The sequence below is a fragment of the Vombatus ursinus genome, unplaced genomic scaffold (assembly GCF_900497805.2).
Source record: "Vombatus ursinus unplaced genomic scaffold, bare-nosed wombat genome assembly UNPS02014799.1, whole genome shotgun sequence".
NCBI lineage: Eukaryota > Metazoa > Chordata > Mammalia > Diprotodontia > Vombatidae > Vombatus > Vombatus ursinus.
This window is the reverse complement of record NW_020954577.1, coordinates 46,064,370-46,092,306: the sequence shown is the minus strand read 5'-3', so window position 1 is coordinate 46,092,306 and position 27,937 is coordinate 46,064,370. Positions and strand designations below refer to the sequence as shown.

Genomic DNA, 27,937 nt, shown 5'->3' with positions numbered 1-27,937 from the left:
GCAATTCCTGGAAGTTACAAAGAGGCCAATTCAGTGGGGTGGGTTTGGGGGGACATTTTAAAAAGTGTTTCGCCACAAGTTTAATTTCACTGTTTTAATATTATGAAACAAAAGCACACAACCTTTACAGATGCACCATTTACTACTTGAAAGCAGAAGAATACATTTCTATTTCTAGCAGACACTGCATCACTCAGCAGCAGAGGCACAGACTACTTGTTTCACTACAGCTGTTTTATAATCCTATGCAGTTTCATCTTTTAATTCAGGACAGCTTCTATGCATCCTTCCTTTTAAAGAGATTAACATCGAAATTTGTTTTTCCTCTTAAGATGCTCTAGTGAACTGTTAGGCTATTCACCATAGCTTAAGCCAAGAGATGTTCACTGTATTACTTAATTACTACATAGAAGCAATAACCATTCAGTTTTCTTTTTAATTAACAAGAAACTCTGGAAAGAAGATGGGCAAAGAATGTGCAGCCTCAACAAGCCTTGTTGCTGTTCAAATATATTCCACTTCTTAGTTACAAAGGCAGATAAATCATGTCACAAAAGAGGGCAAAACATTCAGACTGAGCAGTACTTAACCAAATTTACATGAGAGAAAAAAATAAACTTGAGAACCACTAAACTTACAATAGACTGGTTTAACAAAGAACAACAGGTTTGTAAAACAGGAACTGTACGTTTTCCCTCTCTCTAAATGTCAAAGGTAGACAATCATAAATACAGAAGAGTAAGGTCCTCTTGGGTGTCCAGGGGCCAGTTTCACCCATGCAGCTTTGCTGGAGGCAAATTTCAGCGTTAATCTGGTCAAAGATCTGGAATGTCAGAGCTGGAAGCATGGAGATAATCGAGTCCAAATCCTGCATGTCCTTGGTTGATCAATTATAATCCAATTTCATTACATATAAATGAGACTAAATTTTATCTTTATAAATAATGTGTGCTCATCATAGCCTTCAATTTTCATGTCCTTTTTGTTTAAAGAGCAATCATTCCCAAGTCAAAATTCAGACTTCCCAAGGCCAAGCCTGGTGGGAGAGCTGAGCCCCAGGACTAAGTGAGGCCCACTAAGCCACTGTGGCTTTGGGGGGCTCATCCCTGTTTCTTCTCTTGACATCCCAGTTGTACACCCGGGCCATGTTGACTTCCGTGGTGGTGAACTGGTCACGCAGAAAGTCCAGGTCTTCCTCGAGAGACTCCAGGTTGCTGGTGGCCATGGAGTGGTTCTTCTCCAGCAGCACCTGGGCTTCATCAATGTCGTACTCCAGCATGACGTTGGCGCCCAACCACAGACAGACCTTGTCCGTAGGAGGAACGGAAGCTTTGCAGTAAAGGTTATCAGCCAACAGGAATCTGGTCTCCAGGGGCTTTGGAGATTCTTTTTTCTTCTGCATATATTTTAAAATGTGTAATGTCTGTCGGATTTCAGGAATCTGACTTTTCAGCCTCCTTTTCTTCTGGGCAAGGTTAAGTTCCATAAACTTATACTTCTGGTACTGCTCATCCAACTTCTTGAGGACGATATCCACAGACTCATTTCCAGGCTGTTTCATAAACGCGTCAACATCTTCCACAAACACCGCTTCGGGGATGCCTAGATGACTCCGCTGCCCATTTCCCGCCGCCGAATCGCCAGGGGTCACAAGTTCCCTTGTAGCCGCCATCTTAGAAGGAAGCCAATCCAAATTCAGTGTTGATGTCAGGTAAAACATGCTAACAATTAGAGCTGTCTAAAGTGGAATAGACTGCCTTAAGAAACAGGGAATTCCCTCCTTACCATGGCGTTCTCTCCCCTCCTCACATTTCCCTACAACACTTTGGAGATCTCCTCTGCTGTCTCCAAAGCAGTACGGTATACTGCAGAGCAACAGACTTGAAGTCAGGAGAGACTGGGATTTAAATCCTGCCTTGGTGGCAAACTAGCTTGTATGGCCCTGAGTAAGTCACTTACCCACTCTGCCTCTGTTTCCTCTTCTGTAAAATGGGAATAATAAAACCTACAGCATCAGCCCTATAGGGCTCTTATAAGGATCAAAAGAAATTATATATGCAAAACACCTTACAAATCTTAAGGTGGAACATAAAGAGCCATTATCTGTATTCATGTCATTCTCCCTCCTTTCCCCCTACCCCTAACAAAAAGTAAGCTCATTGAGGACAGAGGTTTTCGTATTTTTACTTTGTCTCACCCAAACAGAATAGGGCTTTGAATACAGGACGCATTTTAGGTCATAGGGTTAAAGCTGGAAGGGACATTAGAGGCCACTGGCCCAACCCCTCCCCCATTTTACAGAGGCAACTGAGGTAGACAGATATTAAGTGAGCTGCCCAAAGTCATATAGCTAGTAATGGTCTGCGGTAGGATTTAAACCCAGGTGTTCGTGACTCCAACCCACCACCCCATACTGCCCCTTAATTAATATTTGTTTGTTGCAGGCAGGGGGAAAGTCTCAATTAAACGATCCAATTTCTATTGCTGGAAGAAAAATAAAAGGCATCTGGTACAGTGTTATCTATTTAGTGCTACTCAGGAAAATAGAGATCTTCCTCAAGAAACTATTTGCAATTATATATTTCAGGGCTGGTTGTTTTTTAATTTTTAAGGAAAAACAGCATTTTATACGTAAAGCCGTGGAGCCATTAGGATAACTTCACTTTGCATACTAATTACTCTCACAGGCCTTTATGCCCTGCTATAGGAAGTCACACTTCCTTTCATTTGACCTAACACCACCTCCTTCCAACACAAAGGGCTGGATGGGGTCCCATCTTGGACTTGTGTGAACAGCCTAGGCTCCTCCCATCCATACCCTTCAAGATTGGACTGGACTTCCTTTGTGCCCCATCTCATGCTTCTTTTCTGTCTGGGGAGACTATATTTTAAGGTGTCACACTTCTTTTGTAACTGCCCCAAGTTCCTAGCACACACAAGAGATAAAAATTCAATAAAGATCTGATAAATTAACTGAAGGAATGGCTGAATGAAGAACTCTGCCCTCTGGGCTGGTCTCTAACAATATACCACTATTCCTTTGGCCTCCTCACTCCCCACTTACAATTCTAAAGCCCCTGGGCCTTTCCTTCTCTGTCTCCTAGGCCTGGTCTCATCTCTATCACACCCACAGTGCCAAATTCCCCGGGGCTCTTTGGTCTGTGTCGGTCTCTCCCTGGCTCTGTTTGTCTATCTGTCTACCTCTCGTTGACACCATCAACGGTCATGGGTTTCATGACCGGGTTTCATCTCCATGCAGAAGACTCCCTGATCAGGAGATAGGCAGCGTCCGAATCTGTCTCCAGAACTCCAGGACTGCATCATGAACCAACTAGTGGACATTTCGACCTGGATGTCCCAACAAGTCTCAAACAGAACTCAAATCCTCCCCACTTCTGACCTTCCCTATCACTATCGGAAGGACCACCATCCTCCAGTCACTCCTCGCCCCAGTTCTTGTCATTTCTGCCTTGTAAAGGTCTCTTCCTCTCTACTCAGCCAGGCCTCATCACCTGAACTCCCTACAGTACTAACCTTCCAATAGATCTCCCTACCATGGCTCTCTCCCAAACCATCCTCTCCACTCAGCTGCCAGGAAGATTTTTTAAAGCACAGATCTGACCGCGTAACTTCCCAGCTCAAGGGTTTCAAATGGCTCCCTATTACCTTCAAATAGAAACTCCTCTGTTTAGCATGCACAGCTCTTCATAATCCGGCTCCTTCTTTCGCCTTATTCCCCAAGGGGATCCCACAAGACCGGCCTATGTGCAGCTCCTGGAACATGAAGCCCTGTCTCCGGCCTCGAGGCCTGGAGGCAGGTAGGTGCCACCACGTGCCCATTCTAACTGTGACCCTGAGCAAGTCATTGGAGCCCTGTCTGCCTCTCTCTGCCTTACAATCTCCTCAACTGTAGAATGGCTATAACAAGAGCAGTTGTTGTGAGGACGAAATGAGATAAGAATTATAAAGCCCTCGGCACAATATAAATGCTCCTTTCCCTCGCTAGCGGGCAGGTCCCTTGACCTCTGTTGGCCTCGGTTCCCTCATCTATAAAATGTAGGCAGGCCAAAGTCAATCACTGGAATCCCTTCCAATGCTAGGACCCAAAGGCTTCATAGGGAGTGAAGACTGACCTCTACAGAGAAGAGCAATGGAGCCAGGAATCCACAACAGGGATAAACCTGAACACTGACTAAATATCAGAGCTCCTCATGGCTGTGGGGGTCTTGTCAAAGCTTCTTAAACTTCTCTGGGCCTCAGTGTCTCCATCTCTAAAATGACAAAATTAGATGAGGTAAACCTCCCCCACTGGAGGTGACCTGGGCACCCTCGGACAAAGGCCCTTCGCTATAACATGAGGGTGCTAGACTGATAACCTCTGAGGTCCCTTCCAGCTCCCAATCAAAATCATTGGCATTTACAGAGCTCTTTAAGGTTTTCAAAATAATACATGTGTGTATGTCCCTCTGCCCATGGTCTTCCCTCATTAGATTACAAGCTCCTTGAGGGCAGGGACTCTCTTTTTCTTGTATCCCCAATGTTTAGCACAGAACCTGGCACATAGTAGGCACTTAATATTCACTGAATTCAACAGAACTGAAAGTGTATATATACACATATTATATATATACATAATATACATATATAATATATTATATAAGTTATATATTACTTATACACACACACACACATTACCTCTTTTGACCCTCACAACAACCCTTCTAGGTAGCTCAAAAAGTATCATTAACCCCATGAATACTGAGAAAACAGACTCTAAGGGCTGAGGAGGATGCACCTGGTTACCCATCATGGAGCAGGATTCCACACCAAATCTATCCAGATTCCCCAGGCCAAACTAATGTTGGTGGTATGTATCAGCAGAACAGGAGTGTGGCTTACAAGGAATTCCAGCTACGCTGTTCAAGGGTCTGACTCACTCCTCTGGTTAGTTAAGGAGACCAGAGTACAGTAAAGCAATAAAATTTCTCGAGATCAGAAGTCTGGTAACCAAAGAAGCCCAATGGGACAAAGAATGCAGAAGGAACAAGCCCTGTCAAACCTGTTCTGGAAAAAGCCAGCACACCAGCCAGGACTCCTCAAGAAGGCAACTTCCCTGAAACTGCTCGTCAACAAACCTGGCCCAGGCTGGATCAGGCTTCCAGATTAAGCTTCCAAACCTTATGGTCACCTCGAAAAAGGACCTCCAAAACCTTAGGTTAGACAATTGCTTTCCCAGTCCCTGGAAAATCCTAAAGCCTCCTTCCCCTGACAAGCATATATGCTCGAATCAGCCTTCCCCAACTCTGTAAGCTACCAGGTCCCCAAATCGTAACTTCCCTTCCAAATCTCCAAGCCTTAGCCCAAAGGCCTTCAGACATTCATATACCACCCCACCTGACAGCCTTCTTCCCATCAGACCTCAACTCCCAGACTTCACTCCCTACCTCATTCCTCTCCCCATAAAAATTGGTAATATTTAAATAGCACTTTGAAGTTTGCAAAGTCCTTTATATATCTTAGCTCATCGGATCTTCACAAAAATCCTATCAGGCAGAGACTATCAGTATTATCATCCCTGTTGGGGGGGGGGTGTTCCCTGTCATTTCAAAGATGTGCATGTGCATGGTAAATTCCATACCAGAATGCAGATAGGTGACTAGACTTTACAATCCTAGAGGGTCGGCAAGGGCATCACCAAGATATGTATGAGAACTGCCCTGGGTCAGTCCACCAGCAAGATTGATATGCCAGGCACACGGGTACAAAGTCTAAAACAAAACAGCACCAGTCCCTCAAGGAGCTTAGGAAGTCTACTAAGGGAGAATCAACAAGGACACAGATTACTAATTAGGTTCTCCAGGCAACACGGAAAACTGCCATTTGTCCTTATGGCCTGTAACTACAGGACCAAAAACTTGGACCCAGAGGTCCTGCAGTGCAGCTTCCTTCTCCGTCAGATGGGGAAATTGAGGCACCTGATCAAGTGTTTTGGACGAGGTCACACAGCCATCAAGTGGCAGGGCTAGGATCCGTCCAGGTTTTCTTTCCTCCCTCCAGATCCAGCACTCATTCATCTATCCTACCACAGGGTGACCCTGATGGTCTCACTGAGCTCACACATCTGGGGTCAGAAACAGGGTTAGAAGCCCTCACTGAGCACCCCTCATGCCGCGGCCAACTCACTGAGACTCTGAATTGGAATGCAGAAGCCAATCTGTGCTGGGAGAGGAAGCCCCCAGCCCCATTTTAAAAAAAACGTGCTGGCTTAGAGACCTTGGAGCTGGTGGAGCCCAGGCCAGGGAGGACCAGGGAGGCTGGGGACTGGCCCAAGGTCACACCCAGAGAGTAAGGCAAAGTCCGAAGCTAGTACCTGCTCCCAGATGCTTCCTAGCCCCAAGGCCAGAGGTTTTCTGGCATCTTCCCCAGGTCTCACCCCAGCCCATCCCATCCTCTCCTATCCCGTTTCATCCCCTGCCATTCCATTCCATCCACCCCATCCGCTGCCATCCCATCCCATTCTCTGCCATCCCATCCCATCCCTTGCCATCCCAATCCATCTCATCCTCTGCTATCCCGCCCCATCCCCCCTGGTTTTTAGTACCCACCTACCCCAGGCTCTAGCAGCCTCACAGCAAGGGGGCGAGGGGGCGGGGCCTGGAGGCTCTGCCTCATCTGCGCAGGTTCCTATGGGAGGGGCTGCGTGCGGAGCGGGGAGGGACGGGAAGGAGAAGAGGGATCGAGGGCGGGGCCTGGAGGCTCCACCTCCTCTGCGCAGGCTCGGAAGGGAGGGGCCCCGTGAGAAGCGGGCGGGAGGGGAGGGCGAAGAGGCGAGGGGGCGGGGCTGCCTCCGTCGCCGGGCCGCTCCCGGGGAGTGGCTGGACTGATTCCCACTAACGGGGTGTCCGGGCTAAGGGGGCGGTGGGAGTACGGGGCGATCCCAGCCTCCCTTCTCCCCCGCTGGGCTCGCTCGCTCACCTGCCGCCTCTTCGCTCCACGTCCGCGGGGCCTGGTCGGGGAGAGGGGCGAAGCAGTAGCGTCCAGAACCAGGAAGGGACGTGACGGACCCGGCGCGTGGGGCGGGGCGGGGCGGGGCGGGGCGGGGCAGGGCAGGGAAGGGAGCGAGCGAGCCGGGCGGGGCACGGAGCGCGCTGGTCACGGCCCCGCCCACTGCGGCGGCGTAGACGCGGCTACGTGTTGACGTCACCACGCAACTCACTGCAGCGCACCAACATCTTAATGTCGGGGTCACGTTATTGTTCACGGTCCCCTCGTCCGTCAGCCTCCGCTCCCTCTTTGAAAATGCTCTGGTTTTGCGCGTTTGCGCTCTCTCTCTCCCTTTCTCTCTCTCTCCCTCCCTCTTTCTCTCTCTCTTTCTCTCTTTCTTCCTTTCTCCGTCTCTTCCTCTGTGTATGTCTGTCCCTCTCATAGAAAGGTTCAGTCGGTCAGTGAACATTGGTTAAGCACCTACTGTGTGCTAGGCACCACACTAAGCGCTGGGCATACTAAGAAACAGCAGAGCGCTCCGCCCTCAGGGCGCACACAGTCTGACTAGGGAGCCCACGTGTAAACTGCTCTGTAGACACTTGATATAGACAAGGAAAAGTGGGGAGTAACGGGGGGGAGGCTAGAATTCAGGGAAATGGGGTGGGGGGAGGGTAAGAAGACTGGAAAGGGAGGAGGGGGCCAGGTTGTGAAGGGCTTTGAGCGCCCCGCTGAGAAGTCTGTATTTGAGTCCAATAAGGAGCTGAAGATCATTCAGACGCTAAGTGGAGGGTAGGCTGGCAGAACCCCCGCCCCCAGGGTTCTTGCAATAAATAATCCAGGTGTGAGGTGATGAGGGCCTGGACCAGAGCGGTGGGACGGTCGGAGGAGAGAAGGGGACAGATGCGAGAGATAACAGCCTTAGTAACGGATTGAGGATTGATTATGGAGGGGTGGGGAGATGACAGCTAGGTTGGGAGGCTGGGGGACTTGGAGGATGGTGTTGCCCTCCACAGTACCAGGGCTGGTAGCGGAGGAAAGATGATAGTTCTGTTTTGGGCATGCTGAGTTTAAGACGTTTACAAGACCTTCAGTCCGAGATGTAAGAGTGGAAGTCCCAGGAGAGGTTAGGGCTGGACAAGTACATCTGAGAGACCTGAATAGAGGTGATAATGGCACCCACAGGAGCTGCTGAGATCAAATGAAATAGGATAGAGGGAGAAGAGAAAACGATCAGCATCTAAGCCCCGCTTTCCCCCTCTGAATCCTTGCCCCAATCCAGCCAGAAATAATCACATGACATTGCTGTAAGAGAAAAAAACATTTACTTGAAAGGAAAGATTGGGTAAACAAAGGGAGTTAAAGCAAGCCAGAAGCCTTCCCAGCACCCAGGAGAGCTGCCACCTTCCGGGAGTGAGCACCATTCCCAGGTAAGCACTCCATCGGCTTACCCTCTAGGAGAGGCATCCCTCAGATTGGCTCATACAATGACCCCGTTAAGAGGTTAGCATCTTCAAGGAGCAGCCCTGGATCACATCCTTTTTACTCAGCAGTGGGGTGTGGTTCAATATCACCTGCCTCTCCATCTTGCTGCCATAGTATTAGCCACACAGAAGCCTGTGTGCCTGAAAACGCTTGTGCTCAAGGTTTGTAGAGGCATTGCTGTTTCCTCTGGAAACAGAGGGAAAATTCTTCCTGTCACAACTTCTCCAAGGAGCTCAAACGGAGAGGGATATGGTGGGGAGGGAATGTACCCCTGCTTCTAGCTCTAAAATGAACCAGGCACCGCTTCCTGTGCTCTCCTCATCCTGTTCTCCCCTGCCCTGACATTCTCCCCTCAGCTAGAAATTCCACAACTCTTATCTCTCACTGGAGACCTCCATACATTCTTCCCCAAGAACATCACAAACGCCCTCATCCAACTGGGGCCCAACATCCCCTTCCATTCACCTCCCTCCCCTCAAAATTGCCATTGCGGGTGCCAAGTGTTCCGGGCTATGGGGACCAGCGGAAGGTGAGCTAGAGGCATTGACTGATGGCCAGAGTAAATTGTGCCCTCTTCTCTATTGCATGTGAAGGCTGGAACAGACATTTTCTCCAAGATGCCTTCTGTGGTTTATGTATCGTGTGATCCCATAAAAGTAGCAGCTGTTGAGGCTTCAGCAGTTTAGATTTTTCTTGCTTTTAAATGCCTTGATCCTATTAATTTTACCTTCTTTTTTAAAATTTACTCCTCCCATTATTTAAACTTCAACAATCTTCCCCAGACATCTTCTCTTGCCATAGCTTTGTTATCAATGATGTTATTGACTGGACTCGACCTCTGAGACCTTCCAGCTGTCCGTGATCCTCAGCTCCCGTGATCTTCTCTTTCTTATGGGGTATTCTTGCATTCTTCCTAGGCCTGGTGTGACACCTTGATTTGCCTGCTGGGCTTCTCTTAGAGTCATGAAACAGATATTCTTGAGTATGCTTAGTTTGTCCTTAGCTCCCAATACAGACACTCCTGGTATCCTAGAATGCTGCTGGGGTGCTGATGAAAAAGCCCCCCAAAATTCAAGAGGTCCTCCTCCGGACAGTGGGGTGGTGAAGGAGACTTAGACAAAGTCTGCAGTTCTCAGGCACAAGTGAATCATCTTGGAAACTCAGACCAGCTCTCTTTGGAGGCAGCTTGTGGTTGCAGTGGGTAGAACTCTGGCCCTAGAGGCAAGACAGACCTGAGTTCAAATCCAGTCCCAGACACTCCTAGCTGTATCACTCTGGGCAAGTCACTTAAATTCTGTAAATTCTCTAAAATGGGAATAACAGCACCTCCCTTCCAGGGTCGTTGTGAGTAACAAATGAGATCATATTTGTAAAGCGCCTATCTCAGTGCCTGGCACATAGTATGCCCCATATAAATACTAGCTATTGTTATCTTTCCTCCCTGTTGCCCAAACAGACACTCCAGGATTCAGGTTACCAATTGACGACCCACAGCTCGAGATCAAGTTCCCTCAACCAATACCAAGAGACTCCTGTGCAGCATTAATCCCTTTAATGGAATGGCTTTCAAGTCCTTTTTTCACTTGGTCCACATCCTATGATTACTTGACTAAGTAGCACTATCTAGGCCACGTTCACTCATAGTTCACACTTTTGTTGGACTGATCTTCTTACCTGAAAGACAACCAAAAATAATCAGGCTCCATGTACTTCCTCTTTTAATCACTGTAACTCTGTGACATAGGTACTATTATCCTTCTAGTACAGATGAAGAAACTGAGGCTGAGAGTGGTGAAGTGACTTGCCTAAGGTCACATAGCTAGTAAATAAATATATGAGACGGGATGGAGTCCAGTCCAATAAAATGTGTTTTCTAAAAAACACCCAAGTTAGATGCATTTAAAAATGTATGCACTATGATGCCAGAGGCTACACTTTGCATTGCCTGACCTGAAATCTGAATTACAGACTCTCAGAGATGGAAGGGGCCCGAGAGATTGTCTAGCCTGACCCCTTCATTCTACAGATGAGAAAACGGAGGGATCCTTGAAGGAAATGTGCCTTCCCAAGTCTGAATTAGTGCTCACAAATTGGCCAATTCCATTTTAAATTACCCATTTACCAATGCAATCACCCAAATTATGTGGCAAAATTCAGTTATCATGCCTGCAATTTAGAGTAGATGAATAATTTTGGCACACAAAAGCTAGAATACAAATTCTGAAAATATACCTTTAATGTTAAAAATGTCTGTACATTGGTGCCCAAATAATTGAAGAATTTCAAATATTACTTGTTGAAATTACACGGATGAAATTGGCTATCTAAAGACACTATTACAGCTAGAAAAGAATTTGCAAAATCTAGACATCTTTACAATGTGCTACTAAAATTAATATACTCATATTAATTTTATAAATTAACATAAAATTTATAAAACTAGAAATAATATGATTATGTGAACCCCAGGTATCCAAGGTAGCATTAATTTTAATGAAATCTTTCTCACTTTCCCAACCCAAGGAATGAACTGTATGTATCATGCCCCGTGTTCAGTCTGCTTGATGGAATTTAGAAAAAGATTATCCATTCTACCTGACTCAGTGTTTTGAAAAAGCAAATTCTTTTTAAAATAGAAGTGTATATTTTAAGGGTGATATCTACCTTCTGTCACAATTTAACACTAAAATATGCAGACATCAGTTAGGGTATATGAACATTCAATCTAACTCTTCATTCACCCTAGCCAGAGAACTGTATTTTACAATAATAATCTATACTAACATAAAAAAAACAACAGTACACAAACTACACAAACACAAAACCATTGGTGTGGAACCTCTCGCCTAGTCCCAGAAGCAGGTGAATTCTTATGATTACGTGTGTTTCAATCACATTTGCACGGCACAGTATTCACCCTGTTTGATCACACATTCCAGTAATAAGATTATTCAAAACCCACTCATGCTTGGATGTATAAGCATCCTCTGTTGCATGCGGGGCCTTGGGAGTATGCTCAGAGTTGGTCCAAGGAAATTTTTCCTTAGAAGCAGATTTCAACAACCAACCAACTCCCGTTCTGGTTAGGCTTTGAATAGCCCTAAGCCCCTCGAGTCTCTGTCTGACATCAGTACAAAGGAGGCCTTCAGCTTCTCTAGGAGCACAGATGTGTTTGATGGAATTTTAAAACTTGTGTGCAGCACTAGATTCCTCAAGATGAGTATCAATTTCTCTTTTTTTCCCCAAATAAAAAGGTAGCTTTTTTATGGTTTAGAAATTCACAATTTCCTAGGACAAATGAGAAAAACCCATTCAGCAGTCCTATGGAACGAGGATGATAATGCCGGACAACTTCAGTTCTTTTGGGCCTTGTGAGGTTCCTGCTTCTCTGCAGTTTCATTTTCCTCAGTTTCTTCAATGTGGACTGCCTCAGCAGTTCCCTAAGCTCCCTTTAGTCTCAGGGCTCTGGGAACAACACATTTCATTTGACTTTCGTTTTCAGTTTCTGAGGTGAGAATATCAAGGTGCACTTGACTCTCCACAGAAGAATTCTCACTGGTCTGATTATATTTGAGGAGAGCTGCATGAGGACGCATCAGGTTTGAGAGCACATCGCTCTTAGCTGGGTCAGGAATATGCTCATCCCAGGCTAGAAAATATCTATAACAGCAGTAAGTTCCAAGGCCACCCAAATGTACGGCCACCACTGATGCTAACAATCCATACATCAAATTGGGAGAAATAGATTTTCCCAATTTCCCACAAAGGCATTCTAGAGAGAAAGGATTTTTGCTTCCCTTGTTTGCAATAGAATCAGTTGTCAAATTGGCAGAATTATCAAAAAAGAATTCACTAGTTGAGTTCTCATGGGCAAGCTCATTAGGAGTCAGGTTGTATAATGCAAATGAGTCAGACAAATTCCAAATCATAGTGAAGTCTGCAATAGTTGTGGGAAGATTGTTGTTCAAGTATTGTTGTTGAACCAAGAGGTTACTCAGGCATATTCTTTCACGAGGCAGAACTAGTATTTGGCCCTTGTGTGAACACTGGCATGGATGTAGCAAGCCTGTCTGGAGATGGCCATTCCGAGGAAGAAGAAAACTTAGCGCCTCTCATGCACAGACTGCCTCCTCCTTGAAAAAATTTGCATCTCCACAGATGGGTAGCAGTAACACTAGTCACCAGGGTTCCCTTGTCAGGGGAGGAAGACTTTCTGGGGTAACAAAAAAGAGATCCGTCATTTTGCTTCCAGCACATTATGTCAGAATCACAAATAAGACTTCCGTCCTTTTCAGCCTTACAGTTAGTGGGGTAGATACCTGTACAAAACAGAGGCATTAAGGCTGCAGTTAGCACTGGCATGTATATCAGTGTGTCTCTGAGTAGCCTTTCTCGATCCCCGGTTCATGGTGAAAAACAGTGAAAATGTTGGGACTACTAAGTATCAGGCACTTTCTATCCATTGGAAAGGAAATAAGGAAGCAGCCTTAACCTTCCCTTTACAAGGGCAGATGTTATTTAAAGGGAAAATTTCTCCATTGCAAGCATCAGGTAGCAGCATTAAAAATACAACCAAAGTATGGTAGGGTCTTAATCCATCTAGTGCCATTGTAAAATATAAATACACAAGACTAATAGATGCTAAAGTAATGAAAATCATCCATCACTGGGTCAAAGATGATTCCTTTACATCTAAAAGAGTCTTATTGAGAAAAGCCTCAGAAGAACCCCATAACCTTGACCTGAAAACAGTGCAGATTTTATGTATGAGCAGTGGATCCATGATCTCCTATCTTTATGGATATTGGAGTCACCAGCAGGACTTGAAATGGTCCCTTCCAGGCAGGGTCGATTTCCACTGGTCTGATGAAAATTCTTGCTGTAGTCACCAGGTTGAAAGTAGTGGAGGGAGGAGTCCATTGGCCCTGACTGTACCACAGCTCCTGTTTGCTGAAGTTCCTGTAGTCTTTATTGTAACTCCTGACAGTAAGAGGCAACAGAAGTATCCCCTCCAAGCAGTGAGGTGTACCCTCAAGAAAAAAGTTTTGATTTTGTAGGAGGGTGTCCAAAAGGTATTTCATAAAAGGAGACCCTGGCATTCCCCCCTTGGTCTACTTTTGAGATGGAATGGAACTGAAGGGACCATTTCAATCAGGCCATTTCAAATGATTTCAGAGCAGAGTTTTCCAATTCTGTATTCATCCACTCAACCTGACCCAAAATCTGGGGGTGATACAGAGTGTGGAATTTAGGGCAACTCCAAGGTTGGAATACACTTGAGAGAGGACAGTCAGTAAAATGAGTTCCTGTATCTGAATACGGGCAGCTGGGCCTTGTCTGGGGACAATTTTCTTAAGCTGCATCTGAGTAACAAAAGCAGCTGTGGCTTTTGAAGTAGGAAAAGCTTCTACCCAGTGAGTTAATTGATCAACTAAAACCAAACAGTGTTTTAGATGTCCTACTTTAGGCATGTTTATCAAGTCTGTTTGCTCAAGGGGAGAATGAGCAGTGGGATGGCCACCAAAAGCTGTAGTCTTGAAAGCACGTTGATTAAAAGCCAGAGAGGTGGGACAGTCTGAAGATGTACGAGCAGGAGCAACCCAGCCAAACCTAATGGAACCAGCCGTTATGGCCGTGTGCCCTAATGACCAGCTGAATGAATCAGAAGATGTGCCTGATGATACAAACTCCAGGGGAGGAGTGGTTTACGTTCAGGAGTAACCCAGAGCCCAGAGACCTGTTCTGCATTGTCCTGCTACTTCCATTTCTCACGTCAGCCTCATTGTCAGGAAGAGGAAACCAGTGAGATGCTCCCGGGTTGTTCAAAGGCTGCTCTGAAAATGATGAAGACTCTCAAAGAGAAAGAACAAGAGCAGGTCCTTCTACAGCAGCGGACTTGGCAGCTGCATCCAAGGGAAACGGGATCAGTTCCATGAGTGTGAGCAGAGCAGTGAACAGTAGGCAAGTGCCCTGGGCAGTCTTATGGCAGAAATCAGATCCCGAATTAAGTCTGAATTGGCAATAACCTTACTGGAGGAAGTCAAAAGTCCTTGTTGTCACCACAACATCCCGATTGTATGACATGCTCCAAAGGCATAATGAGAGTCAGCGTGTATGGTGACATCGATGCCGGTAGCAAGATGGCAGATCTGAGTGAGAGCAGTAAGTTTTGTGTCCAGAACACTGAGATTGGAAGGGAGTGGGGCCACCCGTGTTACCCTGTGATCAGAAACAACTGTAGCTCCTGTGAAGCTGTCTCCATCCTTCACAAAGGAGGAGCCATCAGAATAGACTGCAGGGCTTCTTACACTTTTCCCACTGAATCCCTTTTAGCATTTTGGTACCCATGTTGGCGTTGCATGGCCTGAAGGCATTCGCAGTGCACGGTGCACACACTTTGTGTTTAGAACCAGTGAAAGTTGTGTGATGCAACACAGGCAAGTGCTGCCAGAAACACCTTAGATTCATCACACATTTGATTTTTAATTAATTTTTGGTCATTGCATGTTCAGAAACCTTTCACTGTTGCCAAGTTTTTCACTGTTTTACTGTTTTCAGATTTTTCATATGGGGTTGCGACCCACAGTTTAAAAAGCACCGGCATAGAGGATCTAATCTGGATTGTCCAGAGGGACAGTACTTGCTGATGAGCAAGATCACGGTGAGGTTTCTCAGGCAAGTCAACAACAGAGGGACAGTCATGTAAAGGCTCACCTGAGTTTAGCCCATTGGGGAGCAGTGTTGCAGAGTTAAGTACAGAGCACCTCTTGATTGTCACATTTTTCCTTCCAAGTAAAGTCACTTCATATCTGGCAAGCCTTTGATCAGAAAAGGCTTGGGTGCGGTGAAGTAACAGCACCTCAACCTCTGAGGACACTGATTGGTTAAAGGATTTCCCAATTCCAGGTCAGAAGCCTTCTGCACTAACAGGGCAGTAGCTGAAACAGCCTGAAGGCAGAGTGTTGCACCAGCAGCTGCTTGAGCCAATAATAGCTACAGGGCACATGGTGGATCCCAACGATTGAGTGAGGGCACCTGAAGCCACCCTGCTTCGTTCATGCATCAGAAGAGTAAAGGGCTTCTGTCGTCTGGGAGTCCTAGAGCTGAAGCAGACATCAGGGCTTTTTTAAGTTTCACTAGAGCAGTGAGATGCTCTCAAGTTGCAGAGGCTCTGGAATTTGTTTTTTAGGCAAAGCACCAAGAGGTTAGTTGTTTCACCAAATAATGGGATCCACTGATGACGGTATCCAGCATTCCTAAAGTAGCATGTACCTGCTGCTTTGTCTTGGGCACTGACAGGTGTTGCTTTGCCTTTATGCATTTTGGGGAAACAGAACACATGACAGCAGATAGAACAAACCCAAGATGTTTTACCTGAGGCTTACACCACTGTACCTTTGACCTGAAGACCTTGTGTCCAGGTGGTAGAGCTGGAGGAGAAGATGATGCCTCTCCATCTGGCTGATATCAGCAGTAGGTGAGGCTACTAGAAGGCCATCAATATGTTGGACTAAAAGTGAGTCTGTAAAGACAATAGAGGCTAAATCTTGCTGTACATTTTGAGAGAACAGAGTAGGAGACTCAACTTAGCCTTGAGGCAAATGGGTCCACGTCCATTTGATGACCATTCCAAGTAAATGTGAACAGGTACCTAGATTAGGGGCTTATAGGAATACTAAAAAATGCAGCACACAGACCTTTTACTGTAAAACAGGTGGCATCATGAGGAATAGAAGAAACAATTATGTGAGAGTTAGATAACCACAAGATGTCTTGGTATAACATAAGCATTAATGACACGCAAATCTTGAACAAACCTATAAACATGTTTGCCATCAGGGCCTGGTTTAGGTTTCTTAACAGGCAGTGTAGGAGTGTTGCAGGGAGACGTGCATGAAACCACAGTCCCTTGTTCTATTAAGGAATTAATGGGAGCAATTCCTTCAATGGCTTCTTAGGGGATACTGAGGCACTAATGGTGGTTGTCCTCCTCTGGTAGTAATAGTAACTGGGACTGCTGACTTCAAAAGGCCCACAGCAGTGAAAGAGGTGGCCCACAAAGAACTCGGGATATCAGAAGGATGATATCCCTACTATGGGCTATTATTGCAGACACGTTGGACTAATACCACAGGAAAAAGAGAGAGGAGCTCATCACTACTAAAATCAGTAAATACATCAGCAAATACTGAGAACAAAGAGATTGGACCATCTGGCACTTGTAGAGTCAAATTATTATCCAGGAGGCATGATATAATGGTGTTAAATTTGGACAAAACATCTCTTCCAAATAGATTAGCATATGCATTAGGTAGCCATTTAAAAACACACAATACAGATAGGGAGCCTACTGTCACCTCTTGTGGGGATAAGAAACGGACCTCCCATGGTGTTCCCTCTATTCCCACTATTTGTATAGATTAAATAACAGTACAGCCAAAACTTAGTTTCTTAATCAAAACTGAACGAGTGGCTCCAGTATCAACGAGGCAAATGTGTGACACACCTGCAATTGTCAGAACTATGCTTGGTCCAGTTAGGGGAGAGGCAGAGGCAGGGGTAGCAGGGGCAAGGAAATTAGAAGAAACGCTTCCCTCCCTTCATGCATGAAAGGTGGTTGTTCATACACTCTGTCACTGTTCCTGGACTCCTCCGTGCCCAACAGTCACCTCAATTTGCTTTAAAGACTACCAGAACATGTTTCCTCTTGGAACATAATCCTGCCTCTGAGGCCAAGATCACCCTTGAGCCTCACCCTCCAGTCTAGGCAGCCTAGGGATCCTCCCCCCCAAGTTCTGCCTTCTTATCATACATTCTCTGAAAACAGTGCCCTCTCCTCCTGCAGTAAAAGTGGTCCCTACTACCTCTGTTAGGGGTCTGGAGAGACTTGCGCTGACCTCTCTGAACTTCTCCTCATATCAGCATTGTCTTTGTCTTTAACTGGCTGTCTCTTCATAAACATACTGCACAATTGCCTTAAGTTGTCCTATGGGTTTTTCATGCCAGCCTGGGCAGTATTTGAGAAAGTAGTCCTTAATTTTAGGCAGTAATTGATTAACAGAGGCTTCATTAGTAATCCTGGCATCCCACTGGTTTAGGAGATCTAATCTAGCATGACACTTTCCACTTTTACACAACCTGTCATAAAATCTCAGGGGACAGTACCTCGGGAATCTAGTCCAATTTTCTCAAGGGAAGTTCCTTCGAAGAGTGCCACTCCGGGTCGGTGACGCCTGCAGAAGAGATGGGGTTGAGCATGAGCATTCCTACAGGATCTCCATTAGGTGGGCTTTTGACAGCCTGGGATAAGGGCAGACTCCCTCTCCAGGGGGAATGACTAGAGATGGAGCTATTAAGCTTGGACAGTCTCTTGGGATTTACTAAAATTATCTGGTCTTTCTGCAAAAAGTTCCATACCCCTAAGTAAGGCATCTCTAGCCTGTGGTAACTGTGTAAACTCTGCAGGCTTATTAGGATCCCACTGGGGATCTTGTACAGCCAGGTTTTCTGACCTCCTGGACCTACAGTTTGTCTGGTTGTGACTTCAGTAACACCAGCCCTTTTTCCTGGGGATAATAGAATCTCCATAAGATCTGTCACATCACTCCCAAGTTGGATTATAGCCATGAAAGATGGCCTTAAATTGATCAATAACTCCAACACAATTCTCATCAAATCTAGGAGTATCTTTCCTCCAATTGGAGAGGTCTGAAGGTCTAAAGGGATGATGTTCTTTAATATACACAAGACCTCCCCCTGCTTCTTGATGGACTCTATCTATAAGTGGAAAAATAGCAGCAGGTTGTTCAGTTTCTTGAACTTTCATTACAGGAAGGGGAGCTTCAGAAGGGCCAAAAGCAGGAGCAGTAGAAGAGGCAAGTGGAGCACAGGTCTGGTAAAGCTCAATAAACAGATGAAGGTTGTCTGTCTCTAGAGAGTGCCTCCCAGCAAGACCAATAATTCATCTGCCCCATACTAGTTATAGGAGACTACTCAACGAAATTTTGTAATTCTTTAAGAGTAGAATAATCAAAAGCTCCATACTTTGTCCAGAACCAACCCTCCAAACCCTTTGTAGTTTCATACCAAACTCCACACAGCTTGATAGCTCCATCTCTGGTCATCCCCGCCGACCCAGAGTCTGCCCTTATCCCAGGCTGTCAAAAGCCCGCCTAATGGGGATCCTGTAGGAACGCTCATGCTCAACCCCATCTCTTCTGCAGGCATCACCGACCTGGAGTGGCACTCTTCGAAGGAACTTCCCTTGAGAGGATTGGACTAGATTCCTGAGGAACACCCCGCATTATCTATTCCCTCTTAGAAGCTCCCCAACTGAAAGTGCTAGAGAGTACCTTCTTTGAGAGTGAGTCAAAGGGAGTAATCTCCTACCCACCTGAGTTCTGCCTATATAGGTATCTTTCCTACAGCTAACACTTACATGTTTAAGGGCAAATTTCCCAATTGCTTTCAAATTCTTAATTTTTGGGCCCAATCTCCAAGGCTTTAGGACCAGTCAATTAGAGCCCAAAGGTTCTTTCAGTGACTAGAATCAAGTGGTTGATCTCTGGAAACTTCTTATGTGAACCTAAACTGTTCCCTATATTCTTAGGGTTTGGGGGATAGGGGCCTCTGTACAGAAGAGTCACATGGCTCAATCCCCTTCAGTCTTTACGAGAGGCTTCTGGACACCTGGTGTCCAGGCTCATAAGACTAAGAGATCCCCAAGGAGGTGTATCCTCAATCATTTATGGCTTTTCATGGTTTTCAAATTGGCCACCCTTACTTTCAAGACTACTCTCACCATGAGCTGTTCAAAGTGGTCTTGGTGTGAATGAATCAGTCCTAGTACCATGAAAGCTACTAGGGACCTTTCTCTCCTATTAAAGGGTTACAGAGCTTCACAACTAGCCCCTCCTTCTGTTCCTGGAATTGGAGTATCCTGGTCCTCCAATCATAGGCATGGCTGCCAACAGTGTTGCCCTTTCCCCTTTTCCCCTTTGATGTGGTGTTTATGAATATTTGAAGAAATCCAGAGACCAAGCTTTTAATTATCCTTTTACTTAAAAAAACAATTACACCTTAACAGGATTAATTTCAGTAAAACCCCCAAATACCTAGCGATTTTAAGAGGAAAAAAAAGCCATCTATCTCAACTCTGTCAAAACTGAGCAGAGTTTCTGGCAAAGTGAGAAAAAAAAGGGGAAGAAAAACCAAAAACTCATGGCCATAGGATACTTTAAGTGCTCTGGAGCTTATACACTCAGACAATTTGAACAGTCCCTTTTCACTCAATTAGAGACTTTACTTAAACATTTAGAAATAAAGGTGGACTCCCCAATCTGCAGCTTGGAGAGACTTGCCTTAGGCTTGGAGAATCTAGGTCCGATCTCCCAGGGCTTGAATCTGTGGGGGAGCCAACAACAAGAATTCGTCCAGTGTGCACTATCTCTTGGGTCCCTTACAGTTGGGAAAGCCAAAGGAGATGGTGGTCCTCCTCCCACCCCTGGCTGGCTCGCCAGAAACACGGGGGAAAAATCACCCTTGATGACCAAAAAGGGAAGCTGAGGCAGGGCTCTGAGCCAAAACACTTTATTAAAAGAACTCGGACCCCTTCGATGAAACAGACCCCGGATCTTACTCCTGATTTGAGTTGTCCCCTTCTTCCAGGGCCTTTATTTTGTTTACTATTAATTTATCTTAGACTTAAATACTAAAATTTAAATGCACAATAAGAAAAGAAAAAGAAACATTATAAACCTAACTATTAAAACTTAAATACAAAATAAGAAAAAAAACATTGATGCGCATAGCAGAACGTGAAAGGATTCAAAAGATACAGCAATAAATTTCCATTTCAAGAATGTCTATATAGGGACAGCTAGGTGGTGCAGTGGATAGAGCGCACCCGGCCCTGAAGTCAGGAGGACCTGAGTTCAAATCTGAGCTCAGACCGAAAACTTGACGCTTACTAGCTGTGTGACCCTGGGCAAGTCACTTAACCCCAATTGCCTGGAAAAAAAAAAGAATGCCTATATAAGAAATACTACACATTGTGTTCAGAGCTGTCCATCTTTTCTTTGCTTCCTTGTAAGTTTTCTTTTGTCCTCTGCTGTGTACTTTTTACTTTGTTCTTTTTTTCCCACTTCCTCCCCAAGAAGGCTACAATTGAGCACAGATATAGATAGATAGATAGATATAGATAACTATATATATATATATATATATATATACACACACACATAAACATACATTTATATATGTATCTATACACACATACACATATATATACATACATGCATACATATATACTTAGATATCTATAGTCATATCATATATAGACATATACATTCATATGCATCTATGGAAGAGTATACTATACTTGTTTGTCCTCTGTTTCTCTGAGGGTGGATAACATCTTCCTTCATAAGTCCAAGTCTTTCCCCAGGGCCCTTATTTTATAAGGTTAGATATCTAGACATTCAAGAGCAGCTATATCAAATACATAATAATTCCATTGGTTGGCATATGATGCATAGACTAAAATAAGCAGAACGGTATATCAGCAGGGTCGCAGGTTGGGCAAGGAAGGAAATATTTCTGATGATTAGGTGGTCAGAAGATGGTTGGGCTACTTCGAAAGCTGGGCGAGAGGAGATGATACAGACTATATATACCCTGAGAACATTTCAGAGGGAACTGGGGGACTTTCCGCACTGTGCCAAAACTCACACTTGGTTGAGTTGTGGAATTTGAGCAAAATAAGATGGAGATGTCCATGTCAGCATTCCTATAGTCCTGTGGTTATGCAAGTAAGTTCTATTTTTTTAAAGGCATTTTTGTTCTGTTCTGTTTTTATTATAAAAGGAAAAGGCTATTCAGAAATCTTTTGACAAAAAAGCCAAGAAAGATCTGGTACTCAGAAAAGATACCAGGGTACAAAGCCAAAAATGTCAGTGCTGTCAATCCCAGCCTCATCACTGAAAGACACTTGGGCAAGGGGACAGTTTGAGCATACTAGGGCAGACATGCGTGCAACTCTGAAGAACTTTACAACTTAGAAACCCGATAAACATTAGAATCTAAAATAATTTTGCTTTTATAAAGATTTCTTTAACTATATATATATATATATATATATATACCTATATCAAAAGACCTGCCTTAGTGATATACTATTCCTACTAGAAAATAAACACCCTTACCCTTACCCTGCCTTTTCAGTAACAGAGTTAAGTTGACCAGCCAACTCATGCTTTTTACCAACCCTCACCCATCTCCATCCCTCCTTGCATGTATGTACACTTCATTTAATGTGTGCTTGTTACAATCACAGCCACCAGGTGGTTCCTGTTGCCTCCTGCTGTGACTGCCTCTATGTGGATGGGTGAGAGGGTAAGCTGAAAAGATGGCCACCCACCGAAGCGGGACTTCCGTGTCCCAGTCCCTTCTAGCACAGTTCTTTCTGCTTAGCAAGAACTCCCTGCTTCTGACCCTATCTTCCTACCTACTCTGCCTCTCCACCCCGCCCCATGCACTTATACCCCATAAGGTTTTTTTTTGTTTGTTTTTAAATTTAAATATAAAAATACCACTCTGCTTTGGGTGAAGGGAGGATGAATGGGCAAGATTCCTTTTCTCTTTTCTAAAGCTGAGCAACCCCCATTGGTTCACACAGCCTATGTATGGACTATCTTCTGGCCAAGGGTTTACCCTCTAGGAGAAAAAAGAGGCCCATAAAGCTAGAAGACAAAGGGTTTGTTTTCCTGTAAGCTGAGACTACCATCCCTTACTAATTCTTATCTTTTAAGAAAAGTAGATTACAAGTCTCATAGAAATGTAATACTCTTCTCCCTCCCTTCTAAAAAACTCAGTAAATTCCTCCTTCTACCCATCTTCCACTCTCCTCCAACTCACCCATCTCAAAATACTTATTCTTTTACTTATTTCCCCTGGGGAAGCCACAAGTCTCTGTGGATGTACAAACTTGATTAGAGGGAAGCAATGATTATGTTCCTCAACCCCTTTTCCCCACTAGCATACTATTTCTCAGTCTTCAAAAAGCAATCAATGATGGGGGAAAAAGATTAAAAACATACCCCAACCCTAGTCCTCTCCCCCACCCCCTCAAAAAAGCAAGGAGTTACCTGTGGGCACAAAAAAAGTGGTATTTTGTGCCCTGAGTTACATCTAGTAGGGAAAATTGCATGAGCAAAAAAGTGAGGTAGAAGAGGGCATGAGAAAAGGGTTATGGGGTGAGGGATACAGAATTTATCTGTAGGTCTAGTCCATTTGGTTTTATACTGAAAGGGTTCTTCTCCTGTCTCATTAAGGAGACAGGTAGGGATAAGCACCTCTGTCACTGCATAAAGATCACAATTGGCAGAGGGGCGGTGATCTTCAAAGATGCCCTTCTTGTCCTGATCAACCATCCTGGGACTTTGAATGCTGGTGCCATGCTTGGCCACACCAGCAGTACCTGTTGATGTTGGATGTCTCGTTGAAACCTGTCAGGTGACTGGCATTATCCAGACCCCTTTTAGAGTCATGGGCTTGGGTGCCATACTTGAGTCTCTTACTTAGTCTCTCTTTAATAAACTTTAGACCATTCTCTTCTCTCATGGCCTTGGTACTGAAGGCAGTATGGCAACCAGCTCCATTCCAGTTTTCAGGTATTAGCTTGGGATCAGATGTTACAATCATTTCAAAATCTCATACATTCAATGGAGGATGAAGCAGGAAATCCAGAGGTGATGTCCCCTTTCAGTCCCTTCACACGGTCTTACCTGGAACTCCCCTTGAGCTGGCATTATTTCAGCATTTGTCCACCCAGTTTTGATGCCAGCATATTGGCAAGCACAGTAATGGGCTTCTGCTATATTTCTTCCATAGGCCTTATCAGCTCCCATTCCACAGTAATATGGACCCTGCGGCCCAGGGAACCCATTGGAAGGCCACTCAAAAGGGCGTCCATCTGTTTGCATGAGAGCATATGTTTGCTCCATACCAAACCAGGGTTTCTGGTTGGTCACCATCTATAGGTGTGACTCAAATCAGTCTCTGCAGGCTTGGGGTTATACTTGAAAACTTCACAGAAAACCAGTTTGTTGGGGTCCTTTTGGAAGGGGCCTTGAAACAGAGCAGCAGAAGGAAGGTACACGTCACTGTCAGAGCCTTCGGACTGAAAAGTGCTGCAGTCAGCAGAATTCCATCCCAGTAGTTCATCGGTGCTCTTTGCTTCACTGTCTGGGGTCTGAGTTTTACACCAAAGTCCCTCCCCAGTGCCATCAATCCAAATGTACATGGCCAGGACTTTGTTCCTTTGAGGTAGGTTCATATGTATCTGCTTGATATTTTTGTTGAAGTGAGAACTGGCCAAAGTGGCCATGTTGGAAGCGATCCTGGGTCTGGAAGAGTACAGAAACAAGTCGTCAAAGTCAAGGGCGCAGGATGGTCATTCCGCTGGTTCACTGCCTGGCTGGGCTGGTTGAAGGCTTGTGGCCATGGAGGTGATGCTGATAGCAGCAGTGGCTGTAGCTGAGACAGCCACTTCCTTTCTCAGCTCTCTGCAAGTAAGCTTCATTGCTGGTAAATGAGTATTAACCATCGTATTAAAGCTTGAGGCCTATTTTAGGACCTTTTTATTAGAATCTATGTTCCTAGGCAACTTATACAACATATGGATTGAGAATCATTAGATGGCTGACTAAATATATATTACCTAGATGAATAGGGTAAAATAATTTCTAATAATCATTACCCCTTATGAAATCATAATGAACTAATACTGATTAGAGTTTGAGTAGGGGTCTTCAAGGAATCAACTTGCTCACCTAGAACAATGAAGCTATTAATATTGTGATTTACTTTGAAAACTTTTATAAAATCTAATCCTGACATCAACAAATTGCATCAAATATCCTCTACACTCTCATATTTCAATCATTCCCCATCTGGTCTAGATATCTCTGCTGCCTAAAACATTTCTCTCTCATCCTCAAAAAAACCCATACTTCTTCCTACCATCCCCCCTATCTATTATCCTGAAGCCCTCCTTTCCTGGACTGGAGGTGGAGATGATGGCCAACATGTACAACAGGGTGACCACTGCATGTCACTGGAAGTATGCCCCTCTCCATTACAAGGAAGCTGAACTTTCCAAGGGTGAATCTGTGTGTCTGGATCTTTGTGTCTCCAAGTACTTGGACATCCTTGAACAAAAGGGCAAAAAACTGACAGGGCTGTCTATGCAGGATAAAGAACTAATGAACAGGATGAAGCAGGGTAAGGGCCAGTATAAAGCCCCCAAGAGACAGTGAGCACTCAGCCCTGGACTGCAGCCCTAACCCTTTTGTACTTGTCAATAAAAATATTGATGATCACTAAAAATATATATTCTAATGGATTTTGGAACTCATTGAACAACGGCAGTGTGGCAAAATGCTGGAATGAGTTAGAAGATCTGGATTTGAATCCTTACTCTGCCATGACTGTCAGCAAGTCACATGACCTCTCTGAACCTTGGTTTCATTTGTGAAATGAGTGGGTGGGTCTAGATGGTTTTGGAGGTCTTTTATGGCTTTAAATTTGTGATTCTCCATTGGTACTTCCTCTTTTGGTGAAGATCAGAATTCATTCAGGCCTTCTCAACCCACATAACTCTTGTCTGTAAACCCTCCAAAAGGGATCAACCCAAAATGTTCAGGGTCATCTGCTAGGTCCTTTAACAGCAATAAGTATAAATCCTGAGGTTAGGTTAAAAAAAAATAAAAACCATCCACACATATCCTAACCATGAGGACAAACTACCAACTTTAAGTCTTTTTCTGAGTAGCATGTGGGAGGTGTGCAGGTATGAAGATGACTCTTATTCCTGGAACAGGAACAGTCTTCTTGAGCTAGATTGAGAAACCCAACCTGAACAGAACAGGTTAAGAAACCCAGATGACATCAGTGTCATACATCTGAAAGGGACAGGTTGAGCTGCTTATCTGATTGGTACTGAGCCCTGCATTTGAGAGTTAAGGCAACCTATGTCCACCTGTAAGGGTGACTAGATAAACATCTGGAAGCACCCCTGTATCAGAGATGTGGTTGACAGCTGTTCTTATACAAGAGATCTGGGAGTTAGTTCAATGACAAGGTCTACCAGATCTGATGGGGTGTGATGCAGCTTCCACAAAATGCTCATAAAATCTGGTCAGAGGCTGGTGAACGTCATGGCTTTGCCTGGTCAGGTCCCTTTGAATTCCTGAAGGGCTGAAGAATTCCTGAAGAAATTCCCACATCAGTCAGCATTCTGCTGCTCCATAAACATGCCATCCAGGTAACCCAACCCTGGCCTGCATCCTTCTTCCTTTTCCTCCATTTGGCCATGCACTTGGTTTTCCTTGGTATTTCTTTTTGGTGTATCACTCACCTTTGCTATGTTGGGATCCTTCTCCCTTCCCACACTTTGCCTTTAAACAGTTCTCAAGAGCATCTATAACTAATGGAATCCCATGCAGGCCCTCCATTACCCATCCCCACTCCCACCCCCCAGGCTCTACCCCATTAGCATCTGGTATACTATTCCTGCACCTGAGGATAGATGGCAGGACCTCACCATCCAGTGAAGGCCTCAGTTGGCCAGTTTCTTCTGTCCATTCCCAGGCCTCCAGGAGCCAACACCTTGGGATCCTAGGACCCTAGATTCAGAGGAGAGCTCAGACATCATCTAGTCCACCCCTTCATTTTAGAGACAAGGGCAATCATACCCAGAAAAAGGAAGCAATCAGCCCAAAGTCAAGTCAGAGGCAGGATTTGAATCCAGGACCCCTGATTCGACAGCCAATGCTCTTTTGATTGTTCAATGCTGGCGCTTTCCTTTGATCATTCCGTATTGCCTCAGATTCCCCTAAAGTCAAAGACTCCCACGAAAATCAGAAATAGTCTGCCTTTTCCCACAGTCCCCTTCATAGAAGGCAGCAAGGTCTCCTAGAACCTGGATTTAGAGTCCCTGGATGTGGACTTAAATTCCAACTCGCTGCCAGATAAGGAAAAAGAGAACGGACAGGTGGGGGAGAAGGGAGCGGTGTGGGAGTAGGAGGAGAGGAAAGGTATGAAAGGGAAAAGGGGGAAAGGAAAGGGGAGGAGTAGGAGGAGGGGAGGAGCGGGGCAAAGGGTAGAGGAGAGAAGCTGCCAGGTGTGCTGCACGCTTCAAAAAAGCCAGGGGAAGGGGTGAGAGGGACCACCTCCAGGACTCAGCGGCGGCGGTATTTATATACGAGTCCTGCTTCACCTCCAAAGTTGTAGCAGAAGCAACAACAGTCGCCCTCCCAGCACCTTCTCCCTCCTCGCCCCTCTCCAGTGGTGGAAGCAGCTGCAGCAGCCCGGGGGGCCGGGACTGAGTGGACAGCTCCTGGGTAGTGGGAGCAGAGGCTTCTAGGCAGAGGAGAGGATCCTGGAGCAGCTCCCTCCTGGGCGTTTTGAAGGCTTAGGTCGGGGAGCTGTCCCTGCTGACCCTGGTCAGGGACATGCTGTGCAAAAGCTCAGAGTTCCAGGTGATTACCGTGAGCGTGCTCAGACTTCCCAAGATCTATGCCATCGTCCTCCTCTTCTTTGACTTGGTCTTTATCTTCAGCGGACTGGTCATTAACTTCCTCCAGCTGTGCTCCCTCGCCCTCTGGCCTCTCAACAAGAACTTTTACCGAAAGGTCAACTGTCGCCTTGCCTACTCCTGGAGTCAGTTAGTTGTATTTTCTCTCTTCAAGGTCGCATTTGGTGTTTTTCTAAGTGGATCCCCCTGCTGATACTAACATTCCTTGGAATTCTGGGGGGAACTTTTTTGGGAATTCAGAGACTGGTAGGAGTAACTCAAATAGAATAAAGTTCTAGTTTTGGAAACCAAGAATTCCAGAAAAGGAGATAATTAGTGTGGATTGAACACGTGTAACTGGATTAGTACCAAATTAACAATTCAAAACAAAGCAGCAGGAAAAAAAAATTCCCATTCTACTTCTTATTGTGTCTCTTTAAGCAAGTCACTGCGCTTCTCTGGGGTTCAGTTTCCCCATCTGTAAAATGAGGGGGTTGGGGTTGGAGTAGATGACTTCTGGGGTCCCTGCAAGTTCTAAATCTGTGGTCCAATTCAACTTAATTCCAAAGCCTTCTTACTCATTTCTATACCCAATTGATTGTCTGTATATATTTTTCTCTATTTGAAACAATTTAGACTTGAGGTTCAAGCATTGCCCAATCCCCCTCTTCCTATCATTTTACCCTCCACTGTAAAAGTTCTTGCTGCGTGCCACTTCTTTTTTTTTGTTTGTGTGCTTTCTTCTTCCTTTTGTTTTGTTTTTTGCTTAGGCAATCAGGGTTAAGAGACTTGCCCAAGGTCATACAGATAGTAAGTGTCAATTGTCTGAGCCTGGATTTGAACTCAGGTCCTCCTGACTCCAAAGCCAGAGCTCTATACCAGAGCTGCACCACCTAG

General features: G+C 45.1%; 1 protein-coding gene and 2 pseudogenes across 7 annotated transcripts in view; all 3 read right to left on the bottom strand.

The window, feature by feature from the left end:
• The window catches only part of LOC114050521 (anoctamin-10), a 224,438-nt gene extending 217,373 nt beyond the window's left edge, over positions 1–7,065 (bottom strand). For 6 of the 7 annotated variants that reach the window (XR_003570018.1, XM_027872289.1, XM_027872290.1 and 3 more), the window contains exon 1: positions 6,976–7,065. The gene's annotated coding sequence lies outside the window, so the exon portion shown is untranslated. Of the gene's footprint in view, positions 1–6,609; positions 6,631–6,975 lie in introns of those variants that run through there. The other variant, XM_027872288.1, reaches the window with a different exon arrangement.
• On the bottom strand, positions 80–7,058 carry LOC114050522 (annotated as a pseudogene).
• On the bottom strand, positions 6,908–23,854 carry LOC114050351 (annotated as a pseudogene).
• Between the last annotated feature and the right edge of the window lie 4,083 nt (positions 23,855–27,937).